Consider the following 11,172-nt stretch of genomic DNA (forward strand, 5'->3'; position numbering starts at 1 on the left):
GGCTCAAACAACTCTGCTAGCTGTATGAAGCAGTGCATCCTCCAATGGTATGTGCACATGCTGCGGATTCTGCTGCGGATTTTTCCGCACAGATTTGCAGGTAATCCGCAGGTAAAATGACTTGCATTTTACCTGGGGATTTGCCTGCATTTTCCCCCTGCGTTTGACATCTGTGCAATGGAGCAGGTGTCAAAACGCAGTGGAATCCACAGAAAGAATTGACATGCTGCGGATTTGAACCCGCAGCAAATCCGCGCGGAAAAATCCGCAGCATGTGCACTGCGTTTTTGAAAATAGATAGACTTGAATGGAAATAGAAATGCAGCAGAATCCGTAGCGTGTACACGTACCCTAAGTAGCAGTATTAATAAGTCTTTTCACCACTTCTACTTCATTCTGATTTTATCTATGGTGGCCATCTGCCTTTTACCTGGCCACTTTACACAACCCTTGTGTCCCAGGAGCCAGCTCCTCTTGCCTTTAGATGAACTTAATACATACTCCACTCCCACCAATTGAACATAACAGACTGGTGGACTTTATAAAGGAGAGAGACAGTAGCATTGTCGTGTGCTTGAGAAAGGGACTCGTGGACCAGACTAATCAGAGTACAAACCTCAGCACCACAAAAAAGAAAATAGGACTTTATGTTTTGCATCAGTGTCATTTATTTTGATCAGGCAAGAAGTCAAAACGGATATGGTCTAACATTTCAACCGAGAACAAGAGTAATGTCACTCACAAAGCAGTGACCTGTCATATAGACATCAGAGACAGTCGGAGGTGTCTGGGGTAACAGCTGAACACCATGCCTACAGTAACACCCCTAAGCACCTAAAGCTAATTATCAGAAAACTTCAAATGCGGATTAAAGAACAAACTCAGAGTGGATTTTTTTACTAAAGTTATCAATTTACTGTGCACAATAGCACCTTTACATCCATGCCTTTATTATACATTGCTAAATCATGCTGACAGGCTCCCTTTAACCCCTTCATGACCTTGAACGTGCTCAGTACGTTTTGGTCGTGTGGTACTTACCAACCTTAGACGTACTGAGTACACCCAGGTGATTTTGCCGCATAGAGGCTCTGCGCCTGCAATGCCACTGGGTGTCAGCTGATTCTGACAGCTGACATCTGGTACTCAGTGCAGGAGTGCTTCCGCTACTTTATCCCCTAAATCAGAGGTTTCCAAACTTTTTTTTCTCATAGACCACTTTCAAAATTTTACTGGTTTCGGTGGACCCCTGCTGCTACATTTCTTCCATATTCCCAAAATTCATCTAAAAAGGTAAAGATTAGATCTAACGATGGCAATTTGTGTCGCGGCTGAGTTCCAACCCTATATTCGGATTGTTAAAAATAAAAATAAAAAATAGTGTATTTTCTTGTGTTCTATTTACTAAAATAATATGATTACAGACTTAATAGAATTAAAATTAAACATTAATAACGTAACATAGCTTCAACAATGCAAATCAACAATAAAAAAATATAGTCATGATTTTATTAATGGGAGGGATGTACTTGATGGATTGACAGCAAATTATCAATATTTGGCTTCAGTTTTGTAAGGAATAACTGCAAATCTCCCCGTTCTGTGATGTTCAGTCTGCTTCTTTTTTTTGTTAATAGGTTTGTAACGACACTAAAACTTTTTTCGACAAGGTATTACAAGGGAAACGCTATCAAAAGTTTTCTCGCAATTTCCCACAGCCCAGGATATTTTTCGGGTATTTCTGCCTGCAACCAAAATGTTTGATTGCCTTTTTTAAATTTCACCTTCAGCTCCTCATTGGTGCTAAGCTCGAGTAACTCCTCTTGTAATACCACATTTGCCACTTCTGTTTCATCAAGTGGATTTATGATCCATTGTGGTATTTCCATCATCAGAATATCTTCAAATCTGTTTTTGAAGTCATCATGCAGGGTATTTAAATGTTGAACGTATATCTGAATATCCTCATCAAGACATTCTGCCTGTGACAAGTTTGGAGACTGGGAGAATTCACGCTGACTAATATTTTGCTTCAGAAATTTCAATTTTCCAATAAAAGCCGAAATTAAACCCTTTGTTTTTAATAAATTTAGGCTGTCCCCTTGTAACTGCAAGTTAATGTCATTAAATTTTTTGAACAAATCTGTCAGATACGCGATGTCTGCTTTCAGTTTGATCAGGTTTTCTTTTAAATCTGGATCTTTACTTTCCAGAAACTCTAAAACTGATTCAAAAAGTGAGTAAAATCTTGTTAAACATGCACCTTTCGACAACCAGCGTACTTCAGTATCTAAAAGCAATGGTTGGAAGTTTCCATCATTTTCGTCGCACATTTGTGCAAATAAACGGGTATTCAATGCATTGCATTCTTTTAAGATGACTTATAAACCCACGATATCGCCCGAACATGGCAGGAGCTCCATCTGCTGCCACGGAAATAATGTTTGTAAATGGAATTGATTTTCCTTAAAAAAATCACTCAGGACATTAAATATTGATTCACCTTTAATGTCCGTCTCCAAAGTTTTCGCGAATAGCAGCTCTTCATGGATTTCTTTGTCCGTAACAAATCGAACATATGCCAATAATAATGCTTCATTAACAGGTAAAGTTGACTCGTCCAGTTGAATAGAAAAATGAGTTGTTTGCAGATAATTACACAAGAAGCTTTCAATATCAGAGCTCATTTCATCAATACGTCTTTGTCCAGTGTTGTTACTCAAAGGAATTATTTTGAGTACGTCAAATGGAGGTTTGTGCAGAACAGTTTTTAAAACCTCTTCAACAGCAGGTAAAATTAACTGTTCTTCGATGGTGTGCGGTTTTCCAGATTTCGCTATAAGCAATGAGATATTGTAAGATGCCCGCAAGCCATCATCGTTACTTTGAGACGTTGAAGCGAACATACTGTGCATGGTGGGTCTCTTTTCATATTTTTTCTTCAATGTTTGAAAATATTTTAAATCTTTACCTATTTTATCAGGATGACACCTTCTTAGATGATCTTCGAGCTTCGATGGTTTCATAGAGTCATTGCTCAAAACTGTGGTGCATAAAAGGCATATGGGCAATCGTTTGTCTGCCTTTGATGGAAGAAAACCAAATTTCAAATAATCAACACTGTACTGTCAACATTTCTTCTTAGATTCAGCCATGTTTCGTATCAGTTACCTACCTGTAAAGAAAAAAATTCTTTACAGGTGTGCTCCCTTGTGTGCTGGGAGCTGTCTCTTTCCCCCCTTGTGTGCTGTAAGCTGTCTCTTTCCCCCTTTTGTGTGTGCTGTCTCTTTTGTGTTACCTTGTGTGTGTGCTGTTCCTTTACCTCCTTTTGCTGTCTCTTTGCTCCCTTGTGTGGTCCGTGCAAAAGGACCCTTGATGATGTCAGAGTCATGTGATCGGTGACTCCGCCCATGACTCTGACATCATGACAGGGCCTCCAGATTCAGATTGTGTTTAATCTGCAGCAGCGACTGGTTTGGGGGGCACCGGGGGGGGGCTGCAGGGTGCGGGGACCTGGCTGTTGTGATCGGGCTGCGGAGATGTGTGCAGCGGAGGTGATGGCGGGAGTGCAGCCATCACCATATTCAGAGATCAATGACTTCCTGTTGGCCCTTGGAATTGTGGGATAGCGACATAAGCACCGGAAGTCTGTGACAGAGCCGATCGGTGATTATGTATTTAGATTACAATATAAAATAAAAGTATGTATAACAAATAGGCAGGTACTTACTTTTTCCGGCACTGGCAAACACTGACATCGATTCACTTACACTTTTCTTTTCAAAATTCCGGAAACAAATGAGTAACGTTTGTCCTTGGCATTCGTATTTATATTGGTGAAGAATCAAACAAGTTCATGCAAGATTGCAAGCACAGCACAAGTCGTATTTCGTCCCTTTGCATGTTTGAACAAGCGTTGCGGGAGGGCGGGGCATTGCAAGTCTCAACACGCATTGCACTGAATATCGAATATGCTGACCTTCTTAAAATATTATCTGCCTACATTGATAGGTAAAGCCAAGCCAATATTTGCTCTTTACTATCGAAACCAGATAAATTTTCGTGGACCCCCACTTACAACTTGTGAACCCCCTTTTTTTTTTCACGCCAACGTAGACCCCCATCGAGTCTCCCGTGGACCCCTGGGGGTCCACCTGGACCACTTTGGGAATCACTGCCCTAAATACTGTGATTACAGCATTTAAAAAGCAGACAGAGGGAGGGAGCTCTGCCTCACCCAATCATTGCTATGGTGACCCGATGTCATCATGACGACATCCGAGTGACCAGGCTGCTGCAAGCCCCTTAGATCAATTTTGTGCACTTCTGAATAGAAAGAAACCATTGAACAAAAGCCAGACGAGTCCAGAGTAACACTGCTGACTCATTAAAGTGAGTGGAGCCCTTGTGGGTTTCATCTGAATCACGTCACTCTAAGATTTAGATGGAAACTCCAAAGTAAGTGCTCATCATAGAGTGCATTAAATGTGATCCCAAACATTATGTAAAACGTTCCAAATAAAAGCTTCAGCTCAATCCACAAAAATAGCAAGTCCCCACTGAGGTCCACACCTGTCAATGGAAATTTAGAGGCTTCCAGATAACTGGTAGCACAAAGGCTCTGGAAAAGTGCTAAAACAACTTTTTTTGTGGAAAAAATGTAATTATTTTTTCTTAACAGCCCACTCGTATAAAATTCTGTGACACACCTGTGGTGTCAGCATGATCACTGCAACTCTAGATTAATTCATTAAGAAGTGTATTTTGTAAAATGCCATCACTTATGAGGAGTTCTGCTGTTCTGGCACCTCAAGGGCTCTCCCAGTGGGCCGTGATACCTGCAAACCATAACAGTAAAACCTGCACTATAATATGGTTCTCCTTCCCTTCTGAGCTTTGCACTGTGCTTTGAAAGTATTTTCTGTTTACAAGTAGGGTATTGACAACCTCAGGAGAAATTTGTACAACAAACTAAGGTTCATTTTTTCCTATTAGCCCTTACAAAAATTATAACCTTTGGGCTAAAACAACATTTTACTGGTAAAAAGTTAATTATTTTTTCTTCATTGCCAAATAGTATAGACGTCTGTGAGGCACTTGTGGTGTCAATATGATCACTACACCCCTAGATGAATTAATTGGAAGAGTGTAGTTTGTAAAGTGATGTTATATATGGGGGGTTTCTGCTGTTCTGGCACCTCACTTGTGGGAGATTTCTACTGTTTAAGTGTAATGGGGTGAGATATAATGTTCTGGCATCCCTTCCTCTAATTGCCTTTGATTTGTTAATATGTACACATTGCTAATATTGATAATGTATATGTTGAATGCTTGTGGTACTGCTACATATAAAGATGTATTACCGCTCACTTTACTGGTACTGCCATATATATATGTGCTACCATGCTTTAGAGTCTGCGTTCCTTAGAGCTACACTGTATATAATATGAAGTGATATATATTGATGTTCATGTGTAGTATAGGGTAAGTAAGTCCATCCTTTTGGGGACATTAGAGGAGGGCACTTTAGTACATAGTTCTTATACATAGGGTAAGTGTAGTTCTGTTGTCGGCCACTAGATGGGGGGCATACTAGTGAGCATTATAGGTATAGCTGATAGGATGTTTATAGAGGGTTAATTGTAGGAAGGGTTGCCGGGTAGTAAGAGGGAAGCTTGCAGGAAGTTAAGTCAGATGGAGCCAAGGTGCCCTAGTGTCCACATGGGCTATAGGCCTAGACAGCTTGGCAGCCACGTAACATTAAAGTGCTGCAGCCCACGTTACCCACGGCCACTGTGTGTCATAGCAGTGGGCCAGACAAGAAAGGAAAGATGTGGCGACTTTTCGCCTGGGCATATGCATTTAGGGCAGGAGTTGGTTGGACTGAGGAGATGAAGAAAGTTGGAGGTTCGACGAGTTTAGTACAGACTGGCCAGATGCTTTACCAGAGGCAACCAATCCTGGTGACTGTTGATTTTGAGTCTGGGACGAAACAGTCAGAAGGAATTGCCATTATGGCGAGGTCTGGCCAGGAAGGAACTGGGGATCAGTTTAGGACGGTTTGGTCCGGGCATGTACTGCAGAGAAGCGACAGCCAGAAAGGGAAAGATGAGGAAACCAGTAATTGTCATGATGTACCAACTGTGGATGTAACGTGTGAAGTACTCACTACTAAGTAAAGGAAATGTTAAAGTTAACTTGGACTGTGTCTCCATTGCTGGGGGTCGCCTGAAAGAGGGACCGTCGTCACCTGGGAAGTGCCCAGTGGAAGCTGAATCTGGAGATGCAGGTATGCTGAAGAGACGAGTACAGTTTTCTGTAACTAAAAGACTGGACATAAATATTGTGGTTGTTTAGGTCTCAACTACAGTCCTGTACCTCCCTTACATAGCCACAAAAGGGTCTCTCCAAATGCGACATGGCATCCGTTAATAATTTCAGCAAATTCTGCATTCAAAAAGTTACATGGTGCTCCTTCCCTTCTGAGCCCTGCCATGCCATCTGTATGCTCAGGATAAATTGCACAACAAATTTTGTGGTTAATTTTTTTTCTTGTTACTCTTGTAAAATAAAAAAATTGGATGTAAAATTAAATTTTTGTGAAAAAAGTTAAATGTTCAATTTTTCCTTTTCTATTCCAAAAATTCCTGTGAAACACCTGAAGGGTTAACAAACTTCTTGAATGTGGTTTTGATCACCTTGAGGGGTGCAGTTGCTAGAATTGTGTCACTTTTGGGTAATTTTTGTCGTAGAGACACTTTAAAGTCACTTCAAATGTATTTTGGTCCCTAAAAAAAGGCTTGTAAATTTTTGTAAAAAATGAGAAATAGCTGGTCAACTTTTAACCCTTATAACTTTCTAACAAAAAAAAGATGTTTCAGTAACTGTGCTGATGTAAAGTAGACATGTGGGAAATGTTATTTATTAACTATTTTGTGTGACATAACTCTGATTTAAGCGCATAAAAATTGAAAGTTTGAAAATTGTCACATTTTTTCCAAATTTCTATTTTTTTCACAAATAAACACTGGTCATATTGAACAAATTTTACACTATCATAAAGTACAATGTGTGACAAAAAAAAATTCAGAACCAGTGAAATCCATAGAAGCGTTCCAGAGTTATTATCTCATAATGTGACACTGGTCAGAATTCCAAAATTTGTCCTGGTCAGGAAGGTGCAAACAGGCTTGAGGGTAAAGGGGTTAACCTCACCATTATTTTACACAAATCTGAATTTTTCAACTTTTTATAAAGTTGTTTATATCTAAACAGTGGCATTTCACTTTGACTGATATTTGCAAATCAGTATTAATATGATTTTACCTAAAACAACAAACGAGGCTTTGTTGAAACAAAAACTGTCTCTGCAGAAGGAATAATTATTGTAGTCAAATTTAAAGTGAGCCTGTCATGTAAAATAATGCTATTAACCTGCAGATAAGGGGTTAATGTGCAGGTTAATAGCGCTCGGAAACTGTGCGGCACTGGCGAGATCCCAACTGCAGAGAGGAAATTAACTTTATTCCCACTAGCAGCCTCATTTTTTCAGGCACAGAGGTAGCGCTGGTACGGTCACTGCACAGTGTATAGAATGAAGGCTGTAATCATGCCCTGGCACTGACTGACAGCAGACTCATCATTATGGCTGACTGTCGGTCAGTGATGGGGGCTCAGTTACAGCCACCACTCTCTATAAAGAGTGGTCACTGAAACTTTGCGGGCACAACCCTGTGACTGAAAGAGCTAGGATGCTGGGGAGACTAAAGTTAGTTTTCACTCGGCAGCAGGGCTCTCATTGCAGGCATTGCACAGAGTCAGAACGCTATTAACCTGCAGATTAACCCCATATCTGCTGGTTAATAGCGTTATTTTACATGATCGAATACTTTTAACACGGTCACAACATGGATATCACAAAATGCATTAGAGCCAAAATAATACTTTTTAGCAGTCCAATAGCAGAATAGACATCAGCTATATTCCTAAGAAATCATAGACAAATATAACTGGTGTTAGGCGTTGGGATTCTCCTGTTGTGCAGGATAGATCCCAAGCCTTAATTGGTTCTGTGGTCTCCCATTTAGATCCAGCTGCTGCGATTGCTGCTCAGCACAGACGTTGGTCCCAGCACTTTGCTCAGGGTTGTGGTATATGTTCGGTAACTGCTGGCTCTTTAGCCAAATCTATGAGAGCCAGCAATATGCAAGTGCAGCCTTGCACTGTGGAGTCTAAGTCCAGAGATCACCTTACTGAGCATGGCCGAGATTTGGCATCTTTTTATTGGTAGTCGAACTTTAGCTACTCTGGTGATGTGGCAGCTCCGGATTGGTCCACGGGCGATGTCTCTGCCGACTGGGCATGAGTGTTTGGGGCAGAGCCTAGCATATAAAAGGCTCTCATTGGTTCACGCAGGCTCGCTAGTGTCATTTACGTTTAGTGTGTGTGGGTGGATATACTACCACTCTGTCGGCACGTTTGTTTTTCTGCCTTTGCTTTTAGCCTGTACGCACTGGCAGGCAGGTTGCACACTTATGCGGTTTCATACCCATGGCTCTCTGTTTGAGTCTCTAGTCTGCTACATGCTTTGGGTGCCGGTCAGGCACAGGTTCAGCAGTATCAGGACTGGGGTAACTAGACATTGGCTTAGCATCTCTTTCGTTCTTGTGTGTGGTTAGCAAAGTCCAGTTACAGAGCAAGCTCAACCCTTGTGCTATACTTCTCAGTGAAGGCAACAGTATATTGGACCTAGCGTCATAAGAGTTCTTTTCTATTGGCTTAGTATCTGCCTCATTTGTGTGTGCGATTAACACAGTTTAGTTGCAGAGCAAGCCTAATCCTCGCGCTAACGTCCCTGTGATGTGAACAGGGTTTAGCACTTAACACTCTAAGTGCAGTACCTCTCAGTGAAGTAACTGAGCTTTGCACTCGGTGTTTCGATCACACTGTATGGCGTTAACACAGTGTGTTTAAGGTAATGCTCGCAGTTTTGTTCCATCATTATTCACACTAGCAGCAGGGTTCTTCTCTGCATGGTGGACCCTGGGTTGTGATTGCACTTTATGTTTTATTTTATTTAGTGCAATCCGCCAACCCTAACAACTGGTTGATCTTTCAACTTTACAGTTCACACACAGAATTTTTTTTAAATTCTAATAAATATGATAAATAAATGGTTTTATGAAATAACAGAGATTCAAAATCATCTCCCCTTTTCCCCTCAATGTTTTCAATAAGGTAATTTCTTTCAGAAGTTTTTGAAATTTCGGTAAAATAAATATTCCTCTCAGACTGTGAGAACTGACAGGTTTCCTGCCATGATCTAGTATTCGGGAGGCCTGATGACTCTCAAGTGTCAGTGTAAAAACATCTGTTGAATTAATTTATTGACCGAGTCTCTGACTTTCCTTTTTTTTACGCCATTTATAATAGACCTGACCTAATGAACTTAATTTGTTGACATGTTTCTCCCTGCGTCTTACTTGATCCCCTCTCATGTTACTTTCTACTGTGCTGTATTCTTGGCAACTGCAGTCCATGACCATCAGCATATCCACCAATTTTAAATCTACCAAGCTCAGATGGATACAGTTGGCATGGCGGGATTAGAAAAACACCAGTCTGTTTCCAGAGCACAGTCTTCCCCTGCTGCTTCAGTGTTGGCTCAGTCAGCCACAGATCAGACCATCAAGCATGTCTAAGAGACTCCCTAAAGACCATTTTTAATAGGCAGGATAAATTCACTGTTCTTGTAGGATCAACTGATTTAAATGCCTAGAATACCACCAGTAGCTGAACATGCATTCTCCGCTCTCTTTTTACTGGATGACTTGAGGTTACATTGGCATTATGACAGCCGCTGCAGCTGATAAATCAAATACAGTGTATTCACACACTTGTAAATCATTGCTATCATTGAAGGACTGTGCCAAAATATCAACAGGTGCACATGTGGGTATTTATAGTTTTTGTTCTACTTGTGACAGCTTTGACTTCCCACGTTCAATATCCTAGATATCAGCTTAACATTTTATTTTATATCTGTTATTGTATATAAGTAAATACATAAAAAAATAGTAATAGTGCATGTAAATAACATAGGGTATTTAGTTATTATTATTATTATTATTATTTATTATTATAGCGCCATTTATTCCATGGCGCTCTACATGTGAAGGGGGGTATACATACTAAAAACAAGTAAAGTAATCTTAAACAATACAAGTCATGACTGGTACAGGAGGATAGAGGACCCTGCCCGCAAAGGCTCACAATCTACAAGTTTACACTGTTTTAATCTAAAAAGCATAAAAGCCATCCCACAGCGACAAGGTGAACCCCAATCGGGACAGTTCCTAACTCTTGTAGTTCCCCTCACTATGTGTCAGCAGACGTAAAAATAGATAAGGGCAGAGTAGGACCATGTCCCAAATGTTATGGCACCTGCCTGTGGACAGCCATAGAAACAAAATAAACAGCTGAAAAAGGGGGAGCCATGCCCGTTTGAGCAAAGTACAAAAAATTAAACTAAAACTAAAAAATTAAGCCAGAGCATATATTGGTATAACTGGAATGCAGAGTTGTGCTTTCACACTGTGTCCATCTAATAGACATAACTAGTGATGAGCGAGTATGCTTGTTACTCGAGATTTCCGAGCATGCTCAGGTGTTCTCCGAGTATTTTGGGAGTGCTCGGAGATTTCGTTTCTGTGGCCGGCGTTGCATGATTTATGGCTGCTAGACAGCCTGAATACATGTGGGGATTGCCTGTTTGTTAGGGAATCCCCACATGTATTCAGGCTGTCTAACAGCTGCAAATCATCCAGCTGCAGCGACACAAAATAAATCTCCGAGCACGCTCAAAATACTCGGAGAACACCCAATCATACATTGTATGATTTTATAGCTTACTTTTGATATTTACTCTGGTGTCCCCTGTCATGGCTATCTTGCTGCTTATTTATTCTGATTTTAGATGTTTCCAATAAAATATATACCTTTTAAAATTGATTATTATTGTGGGATCTCTTCTTGTGCCTTTCATTTGAATATGGGGGACTAGTTGTTACAACTATTTTGAACAAAAAGCATAAAAGCCATCACACCACGACAAGGTGTACCCCAATTTATCTGCTTTAGCGTGGTTGGTTGTAAAAAATGTGGGAGACCCCA

The 11,172-nt window shown here is 40.6% G+C and overlaps 2 pseudogenes; both read right to left on the minus strand.

Moving 5' to 3' along the window:
* Positions 1 to 1,511: 1,511 nt before the first annotated feature.
* On the minus strand, positions 1,512 to 2,333 carry LOC141095769 (SCAN domain-containing protein 3-like; annotated as a pseudogene).
* A 19-nt stretch (positions 2,334 to 2,352) lies between these two features.
* Positions 2,353 to 3,155, minus strand: LOC141095789 (protein FAM200C-like; annotated as a pseudogene).
* Positions 3,156 to 11,172: the final 8,017 nt, after the last annotated feature.

Source organism: Dendrobates tinctorius, unplaced genomic scaffold (assembly GCF_039654945.1).
Source record: "Dendrobates tinctorius isolate UK_male_01 unplaced genomic scaffold, ASM3965494v1 ptg000070l, whole genome shotgun sequence".
Classification (NCBI taxonomy): Eukaryota; Metazoa; Chordata; class Amphibia; order Anura; family Dendrobatidae; genus Dendrobates; species Dendrobates tinctorius.